At 35.3% G+C, this 17232-nt stretch overlaps 1 pseudogene; it reads left to right on the top strand.

Annotated features, from left to right (window-relative positions):
- LOC149160410 (uncharacterized) overlaps nt 1-11563 on the top strand; it is a 62722-nt pseudogene extending 51159 nt beyond the window's left edge.
- The last annotated feature ends 5669 nt before the right edge of the window (nt 11564-17232 follow it).

The following is a 17232-nucleotide window of genomic DNA, read 5'->3' as shown; positions in this document are numbered from 1 at the left end:
TGGTGATCAAGTACCTCTTACTCATCACAAGGCGAATCTGATGAACCAAGTGTCAGTTTGGAAGCTTCCTGGGCAATTGACACCTTGCAGGAGGACTGTGCCACTTGGCCAATCTCGCCCAGCGCAGGTAGCCTTCATTGTTTTTGACTTCCAGCGCAGGTACAGAGTGGGACAGTTGCAATACAGCGCAGAAGCTCAGTTAAGCAGCTGACATGATCCAAAATAAGCCTGTTCTGAAGTGTTTTCAGGTGGAGAACTGATTGGAAGTGTTGTTGATTGATGACCTTGTTCTTTTAGGGGTAAGAACAACATGTTTAGGGACTAAGGATCCCTGTAATTATCGACATTTCCTGCTCCTTGACGCGAGGCACAAAAATGTCTATAACACCCCCACAGCAAAATGGGCTACCATCCAGACACTCTTTTCCCTAGCAGCTCAGAACAGTTGGAAAGTCCATCAAATGAATGTAAAAACTATTTTCTTGAATGGACATCTAAAAGAGAATGTTTTTATGTCCCAGCCTGAAGGATTTGTTGTGAAAGGACATGAACATAAAGTATGCAAACTTGTGAAATCCTTGTATGGCCTCAAACAAGCACCACGAGCCTGGTATGAAAAACTAACTGAGCATCTTCTCAAACTCAATTTCAAACATTATGATCTTGATGATGAAACTTTATTTGTCAAGAAAGTTGGAAAAACAGTTGTATATCTTGTGGCATATGTAGATGATCTTTTGATGACAGGGAACAATGAAAGCTACATTGCATCCATAAAGAAGGAATTGGGGAAAGGTTTTGAAATGACTGATTTGGGCTATGTTCATTACTATCTTGGTATTGAAGTAACTCAACATCCGAAGTCCATATTTCTTTCTCAAAAGAAGTACATTAGAGATCTGTTGAACATGTTTGGCATGACAGAATGAAATCCTCTTACTACTCCAATGGAACAAAACTTAAAGCTCACATCCATTGAAGGAAAAGAATTTGAGGATGCAACAAAGTATAGAAAGCTTGTAGGAAGTCTCAACTACCTCGCTACTACCAGACCAGACATTTCATTTGTTGTTGGAATCCTCTCCAGGTTTATCGAAAAGCCTTGTGAGGGACATTGGTTTGCTACAAAAAGAGTTCTAAGGTACTTGAAGGGAACTCAAGACTTTGGAATCAAGTATACACAGGTGGACGACTTCAACTTGATTGGATACTCTGATTCAAACTTCAATGGAGACAAAGAAACTGGGGTATCTACTTCAGGTTATGCTATGAGTCTTGGACCAGGAGTTGTCTCCTGGAGATCACGCAAACAATCAGTTCCAGCAGATTCCACAATAGAAGCAGAATATGTGGCAGCAGTTGAAGTAACAAAAGAAATTGTGTGGCTCAGGAAAATTCTTGAAGATTTGTAGGTAAAACAAGTACAATCGACTCCACTCATGATTGACAATACCTCAACAATAAAGTTGGCCAAGAACCCAAAGTTCCATGATCGAAAGAAGCACATCAATACTAAATATCATTTGATTCAATATCATGTTGAGGCCAAAACAATCCATCTCTGGCATTGTTCCACTAATGAGCAAATTGCAAACATCTTCACCAAAGCGCTTGGAAGAGAAAAGCTTGAAAGATTCAGAATGATGCTTGGACTCACTAACATCCCTTTAGATTAAGGGGTGGAATGTTGACACCTAATCATCAGGATTGGGTGAATAAGTGTAACTGATGTAAATAAATAATGGAAAATATGAAGAGTCACCGGGAGATGAAATGAACAGTCTCTCCCTCATGTATATAATAAATACCAACCCGAATGAATATAACTAATTGCTTTTGAGGAGTTACTGCCTGGCCTGACAAAAAGATCTGAACCACATAATAATGGATCTGCTACTAATAACTTTTCTAAAATAGTTTTTCTCAAACTTCTTCAATTGGGAAAATTCCTAAACATAAGTGAGATAGTTTTATGGTGACTCCCTAAACGTGATCATTCGGATGAATGAGAAATCAAAGATAAAAAATCGCACTCTCCTTCCTTTGTATCAAAACATCATTAATGGGGTCAGGAATGTATCACATCTCTCCTTCTTCCATGTATATAGAGAAGGAAATCATGAAACCAACCTCCTTTCATAAAGAGGACTAGTGTTGGCTAAGGGTCAATGGGAATTTAATGAAAATAGGGAAGGAATGCTCAACCTTCTCTAGCTCCACCCATGAGAATAATTGATTTTTCTGTCAGTAGTGCCTCATTGATTTGATATGTACCTTAGCAGTTCCTTTCTCAAATGGAATTTTATGGAGAATTATATATGTTTTAAGGAGAATGTCTACATTCTGACTGAAGGATTCTTATCTCTATTTTTGTGGGGTGCATCAGTCTTTATCACACATAGTACTCTGGGATCTATTTGATTTTCTTTGCTATTCTTCCATACAGGTTCAGAGGTGGCTCAAGATACATATGAGACGTATATTTGGGCACTGGATGGTTGGCAAACAAGTTATTTTTTAGCTAGACAAAGTCAAATTTAGTGATTACTTTAATGAAGGAATAAACACATATTTTTTTTTAGCTTCCTTCGTTATATGTATATGTTCAATAATGGAAATTTTCATAGGCATCTTGGTTTCCCAGATCTCTTGGAATGCCATAAGCATATATGATATTGTATTTTGTTAAATCATAATGGAATACTATGTTCTTTTGTTTTGAATATGTGTGTGTGAGTTTGTGTATGTTTTTATGTTAGTTTGTTAATGTGATTCTCATTTTGGAGTAATTTATGGTCTAAGAAATGGTTTAGTCTAATTGTTATATTTTTTTGCCATTTTGCTAGAATTGTAGGATAAAATTCTTAGTGGTATTGTAATTTTTAATTTAAATTACATTATTGAATGTATAAAGAAATCAAGTCTTCTAAAAAACCATTTAAGAACTTAGATTTTACATATCATACAAGAACAAAATTACTAAAAATATGCCTTGAAAAGAGAAAAAGTGGAACATTTAGAAACCTTTACCTAGGGGTATCTAAGCCATCAAAATCACTTGGGATTAAATCTAAACCACACCAACTCTTAACATGGATATTTTTATTTTGAATATTCTCTCAACAATCATAATTTTGAACCTTGGCTATCTTAAAAAATAAAACCCTTAAAATCTAATATATTAAAAAATTTGACAAACACACACACACGTATAATTTAACTAATTTATATTTGATATTATACTCTATATACTTATTTTTGTGAATTTGATATATATATATATAAAAACTAGAAATAGCAATTAAGTTAGCCTCGTATTCACTTACATGGGGTCGATTTGGTTTACTGCCACTATGTTTCTAAATCTATAACTTGCCTCCTTCTTCTTTGTAAATTAGATTACTTCCAAGAGATTTGAACCTTGAATATTTTAGTTTACATAATACTTCATATAATAATGATCACCAACTAAACTATGCCCAAAAAAAATATTTTATATAATTTATAAATAAATTATATTTAATAAAATTAATTAACATTTGTTTTAAGAAAAATAACTTAACAATAAATAAATAATATAAGTATTAGTCATTTCTCCTTAATTAAAAAATGACATTCAAAATAAATCGTCGGTGAAAACATCAAACTTTTTTAACAATATACGCTCATTAAATTTTATTAGTCGTCGTCTATTCCATTGAAGCATACCAATAGATTCTTTGGCAACACTTAAATTTCTCGTCGGAGCAAATGAATAAATGTAGTACTTTATAGATGAACAGTGATCACGGTTCCCCTCGGAGGAAATGAATGAATGTAATACATTATAGATGAAGATAGTTTTATAGTTTTCGGTAATTTATATAAAATAATATAAGGGAAGATATAAGCATGTGTACAGGAGTTAGAATTAGAGCAGATACTATTAGTTTTCAAAAAGAAAATTGAACGATCTTTCTATGAGTTTTTGTGTTTATTTATTTTTCTATTCTCAAACCATTCACATTCAAGTGATTTGAATCAGTAGAGGTTCAGTTCTATTGTATTCTATTGCCTGGTTTTATTGTGAGTTATTTATTTGTTTAATTGTGTGGTTTCATCCTCTATTCATGCAACTGATATAAATAAATAAAAACTCGAGATTTGAAAAGGTACATAGTACCAGATGTGTATTATGCTTTAAGTTTGAAATATAATCTTTTTGGTATTTGGAAATTTATTAAAAAAATAAAAAGGGATATAATGTAATTTTTAAGAGACGTGATTATTTTATATATAATAAATGGTCTAGTAAGATGTTAACTGCAACAATAAAAATAATGAAGAATAAAATGTATTTTCTTACCATCAAATATAATCGACGGAATAACTCATTTGCTCAAAAGGAAATTTATGAGAATATTTTTTTTATTATGGCATTTGAATTTAGATCATTTACATTTTCATGGATTTAAACTATTACACTAGTAAAATATGGTCAAGTGACTATTGCCCAATTAAGATCCAACCAATTTATGTGAGACATGCATTCTAGCAAAGCGATAAAAATACATTTTTCCTAAGGATGTCTCATAGAGCAAGGGCCCCATTGCAGCTTGTTCATAAAAATCTATGTGGTCTAAAACAAACCTAATTACTTGAAGGAAGTTACTATTTCTTAACTTTCATAGATGATTATAGCGCAATACTTGGGTCTATTTTCTTGAAAAAAAATATGACACAGTGTAGATAATTCAAGGTAATGGTAGAAAAGAAAAGTGATCATTAGATTAAAGTGTTAAGATTAGATAGAGGAGGTAAGTATGATTGAAAAGATTTTCATAACTTCTGCAAGCATCATGGGATCAAAAGATAGTTCACAACAATGTACAGAATACAACAAAATGGTATAGCTAAGAGGAAGAATAGGGTCAAAATGAATATGTCTAGAAGCATGTTAAAGGAAAAACATTTATCAATTTTTTTATGGAGAGAAGTAATAGCTTGCTAAGTTTATGTTTTGAACAAATATCCCACTAAAATTATAAACAACAAAGTTCCATGAAGTGTGGACAGATATGATTTTTAGTGTAGAATACTTTACAGTATTTGGTTGTGTGGCATATGCTCATGTGGCCAAAGAGTTGTGAAGGAAGCTAGATTATAGAAGTGGAAAGTGCATTTTTATTGAGTACAATTATGACTCCAAGTCAATAAGAAATAAATTGTCAATTATCAAATATTTAGAATTTAAAGAAAATGAAACATGGGTTAAACATGGGATGGAAACATTGACAAATCTATAATAGTTGGAGAAACAATACCTTAAGTAGAAGACAAGGCAAAGGAATAATTTGTTAAAAGAAGATAGCAAGGTTCACAAACCGAATCATCAACTAAAAGCACTCCAAGAAATCCAAGACACTCTATTCAAGGTGAATCATTTAGTCTAACTACTTAGTCTACTCCTACTACTCAATCAAGCAACGATTCTATTCCTACAATTGATTCCTTAAGGTCTAGAAAGACTAGAAGTTTGAGAAAATTTTATGAAGGCTTATATGTGAATTCAAATTTTGCATTGTTTACTTGTTAACCCATATGTTTTGAAGAAGCAACAAAAAATAAAAATTGGGACAAAGCAATGCATGAAGAGATGGATTCCATAAAGAAGAATGATACATGGGATTTAGTAGAATTTCCTAAAGGTAAAGATTGCACAACTATAAAATGGGTTTACAGAATAAAGCTCAATGAGAAATGTAAAGTTTAAAAGTATAAAGATAGATTAATAGCAAAAAAAATTTCATAGCAATGTAGAGAGGATAATGGTGAGGCATTTATGCCAGTTACAATTTTAGATACAGTTAAAGTTGTCTTAGTCATAGTACATAAAAACATGTGCAAAGTTCATTAGATGGATGTAAATTCAGTGTTGTTAAATGTAAATTCAGTGTTGTCTTAGTCATAGTACATAAAAACATGTGCAAAGTTCCTAGAGCTTGGCATAGCATGATTGGTTCATATGTGATTTGTGGTGGATTTAGCAAAAAAACAATGATCCTACATTGTATGCAAAGGTGAATGAGCAAGAACAAATTCTAATTATTTGTTTGTGTTGATAATATAATCTTCATGGGGAATCTATTAGTAAAAAAGTTTAAATTCACTATGAGGCATGAATTTTCAAATGCAGAATGAATGAGATTCCTTCTTGATACTGAAGTCATCAAATAGATTTAGGTTAAAAATAAAAATTCAAGGTATGTCATGGATGTGTTGAAGAGGTATGGGATGATGAACTATAAACTAACACAAACTCCAATTACAATATGAATAAATCTTAGTGAAATATAAATAAGATGCAACATAAATCTAACTCTACTAAAAAGATTGATTGATAGTCTTATGTATTTCATTAAAACTAGAGTACACATTATATATATTGTTAATTTTATTACCAAGTTCATGGAGTTTCCAAAAGATTCGAATTGGAACATATACATGATATATTATAGTGTAATAATATCGCAATGATGACTAATTTTGCAATTATTATAAATGACAAAAAGATTATTCCAGTGTATGTTTTTCATCTTATTTCAATTGTTACAATCTCATTATTTGAAATAGATTAGATAATTAGTAACACTAACAATAGTCTAATTACATGGATTATTGAGTCATCTATTTAAAAAACAGGACCAACTAAAAGTGTACCTTATATATATTAAAGCATATTGATATCACATATCACTTCATTGGTAAATAATGTAAAAAGCTATTGTAATCTTGTAAATTGAAAGAACAATTCGTCGACACATTCACAAAGCCACACATCAAAATTGTATGAGTTTCATGGACAAAATTTAAGGATGGTAAGCGGTTAAAGCATAACTAGCATTTGCACCAGATGTTGCAAAGGAAACGCCGTAAGGCATAAATTGAAGAACACAAATACAACAAAAGAATACTTTGATAAAGAATAAGAATATATTGAACGCTCAAATCAATGCCCCATTAACTGGAACCACTTAGTAGACATATCTATCAACATTAGGATTATACACAATGATCAAGAAATTTCCCATATACAAACAACACCTTCCACAACAACCTTTTGTCACATCCACATTTTAAAAAATGCCTTGGAAAGTGATTGGAATCTCCCATATTGCCACCTTCATTATGCAGATGAATCTTCCATATTGCTATTTTCATATTGGAATCTCCCATATTGCCACCTTCATTATGCAGATGAATCTTCCATATTGCTATTTTCATCATGAATATTGTTAGTTCATTGTTGTAAAGTGTTAGTGTGTTGAATTCAATACTATAAGTTCGACAAGCGAGAAGCAATCCTCAATTAGCATAATATGCATTTTTCTCTCAACCATGCATAAAATGAATTGTTAAAGAACAAGATATCATTTTATTTTTGTATTCTAAGAATATACTAAAGCTTTAGGAAGCTTGATAAAAGAGTTGTATACAATAAAGGATTATTGAAGAATTTGAAAAGGATGAGTAAAGAATTTGAGAAGGAACAATTGTGTACATTAAAAGATCAACTAAAGAATTAAAATTTGAACATTAGATGAAATGAGTATTTAAATTAGAACTTCTCATAAAAAATTCTTAACTTGTGAGGTAGGATATCAAATTTCAACCCTACATAGAATGACCTTGTTTAATAATAAAATACCATTTTAGTTTTCCAACCCAGGAACATATTAAGGTTCTTACGAAGCTTATAAAACAATTATGTACTTTAAGAGATCCTTGAAGAATTTGGGAAGGACAAAAAGAGCAAGTTGTTCCACATAAATGTCAGTTACTTTATGTATAGAGTTTCCAACATGATAGGAAACATGTATGTACAGAGTTTCTCTTTTGTGGTTTCTTCAATTATTTCAAGGATTAGCTCTCAAAATAACTAAACTATTGTAACAAATTTACTTCAAAAGAATTGAATAAGAAACACAATAATTCACAAAAATACAATCATAACACACATAAACACATTGTATTGTTTATTCCATCTAGTTCAATGCGAATTTAGACATGGAGGTTTTCAACTAAAGATAAATATACTATTCCATTGAGACTTCAAGCCAACAACAACTTAACTCCACATTCTATTCTAGGAGAAAATCTTGTTGGAGAGAATCTCTCATATCCAACTAAGATTCAACAACCTCCACATCCAAGCACATACTGAAGGACCTCTTGATAGAGATCCATCCTAAATTGGTCATTCAAAGCCTCAGAAAGGGGAATAGAAGAATTAAATGGCTCTAAAAATCCTGTCCAGACATGAAAGCTGATATTGTAAGTCCAAAACAGATAATTAGATGGTCAATGATCAAAAAGTGTAGCACCAATCTGCGTATATTGCCATAAAATATAAAATGTTCTTAATACCAATGTTCTTGCAATGTATCACTTTCTTCAACGGATCAAAACCATTTTCCTTTATGATTTGAAGACAGTAACGTTATTCTTCATAGATTTAAGGAGGCCAAGTAGTAAGTGCCTCTGCGTGTAATACAAAATGGGAGGTCGAAAACAGAAGGCAGGTCCGGCCACTCGCTCAAGATAACGTCCCTTCATGAGACCGAACCAGTCTAAATGGACACTGGCACATAGCACTCGAAGGAGGTATCTCCTCTGCCTCTGAATTTCATGCCCTGTACGCATACTTTTAACGGGTTAGTCTGATTGTGTCTGATGTTTTTATCATTCTGTGAAAATCTATTTGCATTTCAGACAGTAAACCCTTTGGGCCCCTTTGAATTGCTGTAATTTAGTTATCCGTGGTAGGAGTAATGGACACATGTTTAATAGGAATTTCCAATGGAAGAGAAGTGGAATTAGTCTGTAGTTGTACATACAAAGCAGGAGTAGGAGAAGGGTCTGCTACAGTGGGGCACTTTCGGTCCAAAAGAGGAAGAAAAACAAGTGGGGCATTATCTTTCAATTTGTGTTCAATGAAGGTCTCTTGCGTACAAACTGTACTGGCAATTAACGCGCATCCAAATCCCAAAATTAACAGACTTGCCCGCCAATACATCAGGCAGGTACTGCCAGTGGGTTAACTTTCGACTATGTAATACAAGTCCTTAAATCATATTCTGATCCAAAGCAGGCATTGGGTTTTTTCTTCTCGGCTGCCAGACAAGAACAATTTATGCACACCACATATTCCTACAATACCATGCTAGAAATCCTCGGAAGAGCCCGCATAGTGAAGGAGATGGCACGCGTTTTAGATTTGATGCAAAAGCAACGCTGTAGGCTTAATTCCGAGACCTATTTAATAATTCTCCGCAACCTCGGAATAGCAGGTGGTTTGGAGCAAATTCCTTCAGCCCTGGAAAAGATGAAGAAATCTGGGCTTATGCTTAGTGACTTTGCTTACAATGGTCTTATAGGATTACTAATCAAATCAGGGTTTCGGAAAGAAGTTGTGGTGGTGTACAAGAAGATGATTTCGGAAGGATTGTTGCCAAGCCTAAAATGTTATTCTGTACTAATGGGTGCCTGTGGAGAAATGGGAGATACAGGACAGGTGATGGGACTTCTGGTTGAAATGCGAAAATTTGGCTTGAGACCCAATGTGTACACCTTCACACTCTACATAAAGATACACGGGAGAGCTGGCAAGGTCGATGAAGCATGGGGTCTGTGGAGACAAATGAAGGAGGAGGGTTGCAAACCGGATGTTGTGTTGTTCACCACATTAATGGATGCTCTCTGTAATGCAGGTAGATTGGATGAGGCGACAGCATTACTGAAAGAGATGAGAAGCAACAAATGTAATCCTGATTCTATCACATACAATAATTTGATAGATAAATATGGGGATTGTGGCCTTGTCGATGCTGCATGGGAGCTTTGGAAGGAGATGATAGCTGATGGATGTGCTCCAACTGTAGTTACCTTTACTACTATTATCAACGCCCTATGCACAGGTGGAAAAATTGATGAGGCACTTGCAGTGTTGGATGAAATGGTGGAGAGAGGGAGTTCTCTTAATCTGTATACTTACAATTCGTTGATTGGAGGTCTTCTGAAGAATAACAGGTTGGAGGATGCACAGAAATTTTTTCAGGTTATGCACAATAGAGGGTGTGATCCAACATCTTTAACCTAAAACTTATTCATCGATTATCATGGAAAGAATGGTGAGGCTGATGAAGCATATGACGTGTTTCTGCAGATGAAGAAAAAAGGAATTTCTCCAAATGTTGTTTCCTTCAATGTTTGTATAGATAGCCTCGGGAGGGTAGGAAGGATTAAAGAAGTGAATGAACTTTTTGAAGAAATGAAACGGACAGGTCTGTCCCCTGATGTAATCACGTATAATATCATGATATGCTGCTATGCCAAGGCAGGAAAAGTGGATGAAGCTATTGGGATGACCTTGAAGATGATAGAAAGTGGGTGTGAACCAGACACTGTCACTAACAATACTTTGATTGATATTCTTTACAAAGAAGACAGAACAGACGAGGCATGGGAGATGTTTCACAAAATGCAGTAGATGAATCTTCCCCCCACTGTTATAACATATAATATTTTGGTAGATGGGCTTGGCAAAGATGGCAAGGTTAAGGAAGCAATAGAGTTATTTCAACGAATGAGGGAAAAGGGATGCCCACCAAATGTTATTACACACAATTCAATGTTGAATGGTCTCTGTAAGAATAAAGAGGTAGATATGGCTTTCAAGATAATGCAAGAGATGACAGAAAATGGGTGTTACCCTGATGAGATAACTTACAACATACTAATTGATGGTTTCATAAAAACAAATAGAATTGATGAAGCTTGCCAGCTCTTTGAAGATATGAAAAACAAATTTTCTCCAAACCTTGTAACTATGGGTACTGTTTTGCCAGGGCTTGCAAACGCTGGGCAAATGGATTATGCTTTGAGAGTGTTCAAGGAGTTCTATGATGTGATGGGACGGCTTCCCGATGATGTTGCTTGTGCAACACTAATTGATGGCCCAGGCAGAGTGGGCAGGTTGGATGAGGCAATCTTGACCTATGAAGAAATGTTGGCTAAGGGTGGTAGTCAATACATATATGTGGTACGCTCTCTCATCAAATCCCTATGCAAAGCAGGAAGAGTGTTTGACGCTCACAGAGTATTTGAAGAATCAAAAGATCGAGGCGTTGCTCTTGACACTATTGCTTACAATACTCTTATTGATTGGTTATGTAAAGCTGACCATATGCATATTGCCTGGGATCTTTTCAAATAGATGAAGAAGTCAGGTTGTAATCCAAATGTTTACACTTACAACGCCTTCTTTGATGCTCTTGGAAAGGCTGGAAGGATGGATGATGCTTTCAAGCTTCTTGATGAGATGCGTGCTAGAGGATGCAAGATGAATACAGTAAACTACAACACCCTCATATCAGGTCTTGTGATGGCCGGTAGAGTGGATGAGGCCATAGAGTGGATCCGCGAACTTGTGAAGAATGCACCCTCTTTCCTGAACTGGCAGCAAGCTAATCCGTTAAAAGAAGAAAGAGAAAAAACTCAGAAAAGAAACCAGAAAACAACATAATATAAATATAGCAGAAGATGAACAATATTGATAAAGAAAGGGAAAAGAGAAAAAAACAAGAAAACAACATAATGCAGCAAAAGATGAAGAGTTTTAATAACAATTATTACATAGCCAGACATGCGAGGCCATGGCCCGTGATCAAATGCTGCGCGAGCGGCTTTTACAGCCAAATCCACATCTTCTTGCCTGGCCTCTGATACGCTCGCTATCACTTTCCCTGTTCGAGGATCCAAAGTCTCGAACTTTTTCCCTGCAACGATACAAATAAATCAGCCCTAAAGATCTAAACACAAATCTTGATTTGACTTTAAAATACTCTGCAATGGATCAAGAAATTAAATCCCTGAAATTGAATCTACAAACTCTCCATTGATGAAGAGCTTCGTATGCTTTACTGTAACTGGGGGGCAAACGGTGGCATTCGATTGGGAAGAAAGGGACGCCATCTCGGAGTTTCTTTTGGGGCAGAGAGAGGCTCCGAATGATAATCGAACGTTGCAGTGCGTGATACCGTGATACCGTGGATGATCTGGATGAGCCTGGAAAACGGCGGGCCAAGTTTCTGTCAAACTCAAGTCATGTTATTTTTTTTCCATGCGCGGTTGCTATTGATGTAACAGCACAAGGCTGCTACGTATGCAGGGAAGAAAGACATGAAGAGTCTCATCGCCAGCAGGCAGTGTCTGCGAAGAGTCTCATCGACAGTAGAAGAGTCTCATCGCCAGCACGCCAGTTCTGGCTTTTCATGATCCATTAAACGAACCGCAGAAAACACTCTAATCATCTAACACACATAATCAATGGCTCAAGATCGCACAGGTCACATTTTAGGGATGTCTTTCTCAGAGGGTACGCCTAATCAATGGCTCAGGATCGCACAGGTCACATTTTAGGCCTTACGGCGTAAATAGAAATAATTGTTCCCAATTAATTTTTAATTTCGCAATTTGGTTTCCTCCTGTCCATCGATTCATAAGGCGACGACTACGACTATTTGACCAAATTAAATGAATATTTGTTATTTGGTTCACTCATTGCTCCAGGGAAGCATAACCAATCGATTCTTTCACATCAGCTAAATTTGTTATTTAGCTGATGAATCCGATGTAATACATAGATGAATGTATATTTAGAATACTTGGATGCAGGATAATGATTTTTCTTATCTGATATTGCCGTTGGCGTCTCTCACTCCCGAGGTCCACCCCAATTCAGAAGGCGGCGACGACCACTAATTCATCACATTAGATGACTCCTTTTTATTTGATTCATTCATTGAGCCGAGGAACCACGGCCAGACGATTCTTTCACTAGTTAAAACGAATGAATGGATCTTAATGAGACGAGTACTTACGTAAACATCACACGACAATTACTTTCACATGCGCTAAATTTCTCCGTGGAACGAATGAATGGATCTTAATATACCCTCCAAGAATCCTGATCTATGGAAACATCAAACATTAATTACTTTCACATGCGCTACATTTCTCCGTGGGACACAAGAATTGATTTTAATATACGCTCCAAGAATTCTATATCACGCATCAATTTCTCCGTGGAACAAATGAATTCTGACCCATGGAAACATCAAACCTCGGAAAAAATGAATTGATCTTAATATACACTTAATTATTATTATTAATTTTTTCATTAAAGATGAGTGGAGGGAGGAAATATTGAGTAAAACATGTATTAGAGATAGGTGGATGGAGGAAATATCAAGTAAAATATATATTATATGTTTTTCCCTTATGTTTATTAATCCTTCACACTCTCATAAGAAATATCAATTAAATTATTCCTACCACCCCTACCCTATATCTCATATATTTTTCTTGCACCTCTCACCGCGTCAATGATAGGGGTGGGAGACTATATTTTTCCCATATTCCACTCCTCCCCAACTCTCTACCTAGTATTTCCATACACCCCCACCACTACATCATATATTATTGGAAAAACATAATATTATAATAATATTATGTTTTTCCCAATATTTTCTATATAGGGATGGGAGAAATATTTGGTAAATTATAATATTTACGCAATATTTCCACCACTTTCACCCTCATAATTATGTTTTTCTCTAAATTTCCCAAGTAGGGGTGATAGAAAAGATTGGTTAAATTATAATATTTTTCCTAATACTTCCCTAACCCAACCCTTATATGCCCACCCTTATATATGAGGGTAAGGGGGAGTGTGGGTACTGGGGAAAATATTAGAAAAGACAGTTTTATTATAATATTATGATTTTCTCTATGATATATATGGGTGAGGGTGACACTGACATAGGGGGAAATATTGTGTAAATTATGAGCGTGAAAGTGTTATTTATGTTGAAAAAATGGAGCAAGAAAGACTCAATTTGACTTTAGCCTTAGTCAAATTGAGTAAATCGAATTTTCACATCAATAGAACAACTTGGAGGCAGTTAACTTGTGTGACATGGTTCTTGTCACTCAATTAGTTCAGTAAATTCGAGTTAGAGGTCTTAGAGTTCAGTTATGCATGTGTGATTGCTAAATTTTAGTGATCTAGTTGAGTTATTTTCAGTTAAATGACCTCTAACTATTGTTAGAGTCAGTTGAAGGTTAGTTGTGTAGTGGGACAATAGTCTATTTCAGAGTTTTGTTAGCTAACTAATTGATCAACCTCAAAATAGATAGTGCGTGCAAACAATCTGAGTTCCTCAGCTGAAGTGGAGATGACAAGGAAGTGTAACAAGCAGTTGTAAACTAGTTTGAGTGTACAAGTGTTGCATGCGATCATATGATCAATCCTTGGGAATTGTGCAAGCAATTAGAGAAAAATTCCTAAACAATAGGGGAAAATTTCCTGAGGAATTTTGCAAGGAAATTAGAGCCTTGGTGAGCTGATGTTTGGCTAAGTATTGGCCAAAGTCTGTCATTGAGTAGGAAAACATTTATTCTTTTGTAGGTTTAGCTCAAAGATGGAGTTAGCAATTGTAATAGTTTCTCTATTGAACTAATTAAAGAAAAGAGGCTTGAGGGGTTTTTCCCAGTTGGGTTCCCCTAGAAATCACTGTGTATTTGCGGTTTTTCTTATTGCATGTCTATGCATGTTGTTATATATTGTGAATTTGATTCTGTGGATTAGTAGAGTAGAATTGTGTCTCATAACTTTTAGTTAGAATTCTTGAGCAGTTGCAATTTCTATCAAATTTCTACATGGTATCAGAGCCCTGAATTCACATTAGAACTAGTATTTCGAACTTTCCTCTCAAGAATTTTGAATTTGCAGACTTCTTGTAGCAGTTTTTCTTGAGGATCAGGAGAATATCTTTCAACGGGCTAAGGTATGCCCTAGAGGGCAGCTTTAATTTCATAACCTAGAAATATCGAATGGAAGCAATGCTAGATGACAATGGTGTATTAGATTATGTTAAAATTGACATTGCAAACCTCCATAGTCATATGCACAACAATTAGCCCAATGGAAGGAGGATGCTGCAAAGACTAGGAGAATTCTACTAGAAGATGTGAGGGACCATGTGGTCTCAAATTTCCATGGAAAAGAGAAACATTTGTTATGTGGAAGCCACTGACTTAGCTATTCAAAAATAACAATGACCATAGAAAATTGTCCTTGAAAGACAAACTTTGAAACATTAAAATGAAAAATAATGATACTATTATGTAATATCTCACTAGATTTACACAAGTTCGGGATGAGCTTGGAGGGGTTGGTGTGACTGATCCAGAAGATGACCTGGTGAGCCTATTTCTTCTAGGCCTTCCAAAATTATGGCACAACAACTAGGGCTCTATGAATGGAAGGGAAAAATTACCAAATTGGGAATGACTGTGGTCCGATTTGGTTCAAGAAGAGTTCAGGAGAAGTAAGCAGGATGGAACTTCATCTAGAGCATAGGATGAAGAAAATTTTCCTTGGTTCGAAAGGGGAAGAAGGTAAAAGGGAAGAAGAACCAAGGCAATCCTGAATCCAACCAAAATAATGGCAAGATGAAAGACTTGTGCAAGATCATGTGCTTCCACTGCCACAAGTTCATTTACTATGCAACAAAATGTCCACACAAGAAGTCTACTAGGAATCCTTGAAGAGGAGCAACAAGTGAAGTAATGGCTTCACAATTCGAATTAGACTTCACCCCAAATTCCAATAGAATGCATGGATAGCACTATTATGGGGAGTGTCTGGTACCTTGATTCTGGTGCCTCATTACATATGAAAGGGTGCAAAGCATTTTTCAGTAGCCTAGAGGAGAAGGATCTGTAAATGCATACCAAAATGGGGGATGATGGGAGGTACAATGTAATATGAATTGGTATTGCCACCTTTGAGAGCGAGAAAACCTCTCCTCTTCCCCTCAAAGATGCTATGTTTGTACCTGGGTTGAAAAAGAACCTAATCTTTGTAGAAGTTTTGGACGATCATCGCTATGATGTAATTTTCAGTAAGGGGAATGCCTTTCCAAGACACATAGATACTGTGCAGGTGAAGGAGATTGGGGTTCGACTGAAGAACCTATACAAACCAGAGGTGGGAGATTATGCTACATTGAGCATCAAGGTTGATAAAGTTCCATGTAGTGATATTGGTGAACTCTGGCATAGGATATTATGTTATCTACACCATGGTGCCTTAAAGATCATGCAACAAATTACCCTAAACCTACCTAAAGGCTCACTTGACCAACGGGACATCTGCAAGGGTTGCACATTGGGGAAATATGCTAAATCCACTTTCCATGATTGTGAGAGTAGAGTAGATGAAATCTTGGAGCGAGTCCACTCTTATGTTTGTTAACCCTTTTCTATAGCTTCCATAGCAAGACATAAGTATATGTTATTTTTATTGATGATTTCTTTGAAAAGTTTTGGATCTTCTTCTTATGCTTTCGATATTGAATAAAATAAAACAACTATATGTTACATTTTTGTTTAAGGCCATCGGTCAGCTTCGATAACTCGGGTCTTCATTAAAACTAAAAGAACAAAAATATAGAGGAGATTAGGAAAAACACAGAGAACCACAACTACAGCTGCTCAATTACACCAACAATAAAAAACTGGGAGTGGATGATCTTTGCCTCTCTGTGATCCTTCTATTTATAGAATATTTTTATGTCAGTTACATCAATTAAAATATATATTTTTAGGTGGTGCTGCCCTTTCGTTTCTGGAGGTAGTGAGGCGATGAGGCAGTGGTGACTTCTGGAAGATTCAAGAGCCAAGGCGGTAGCAGTGACGGTGACAGTAGATGTGAAATAATTTTTCTTAGATTTTTCCCCATAATTATTTCACAAAAAGAGCAAAACCTTGCTATTACATCAAAATGTTGTTACACCATGCATACCCCTATGTTTTCCCTGTGAGTTTGAAACAATTATTTTCCCAACGGTTTTGTAAATATGTCTGCAAACTGGTCTTTTGATCTGCAGAACTCCATACATATTTCATTATTGCTTACTAATTCTAAAATAAAATGATACCCCGTATCAATATGTTTACTCTTCTTATGGAAAACATGATTTATTGATAATTCAATAGCAAGTTCATTGTCACAGAAAATATGATTGGGTTCTTTATGTTCATGCAACAACTCTTTCAAAATTCTTCTCATCCACACGGTTTGACATGTTGTTGTTGTGGCCGCAACATACTCTGCTTCAACTGATG

This window comes from Pinus tabuliformis, chromosome 5_2 (assembly GCF_031772625.1).
Source record: "Pinus tabuliformis cultivar Carrire ecotype Pingquan chromosome 5_2, CPIR1, whole genome shotgun sequence".
In the NCBI taxonomy this organism is placed as follows: Eukaryota; Viridiplantae; Streptophyta; class Pinopsida; order Pinales; family Pinaceae; genus Pinus; species Pinus tabuliformis.
Note: the sequence above shows the minus strand (reverse complement) of the source record. Positions and strands in the feature narration are given on the sequence as shown.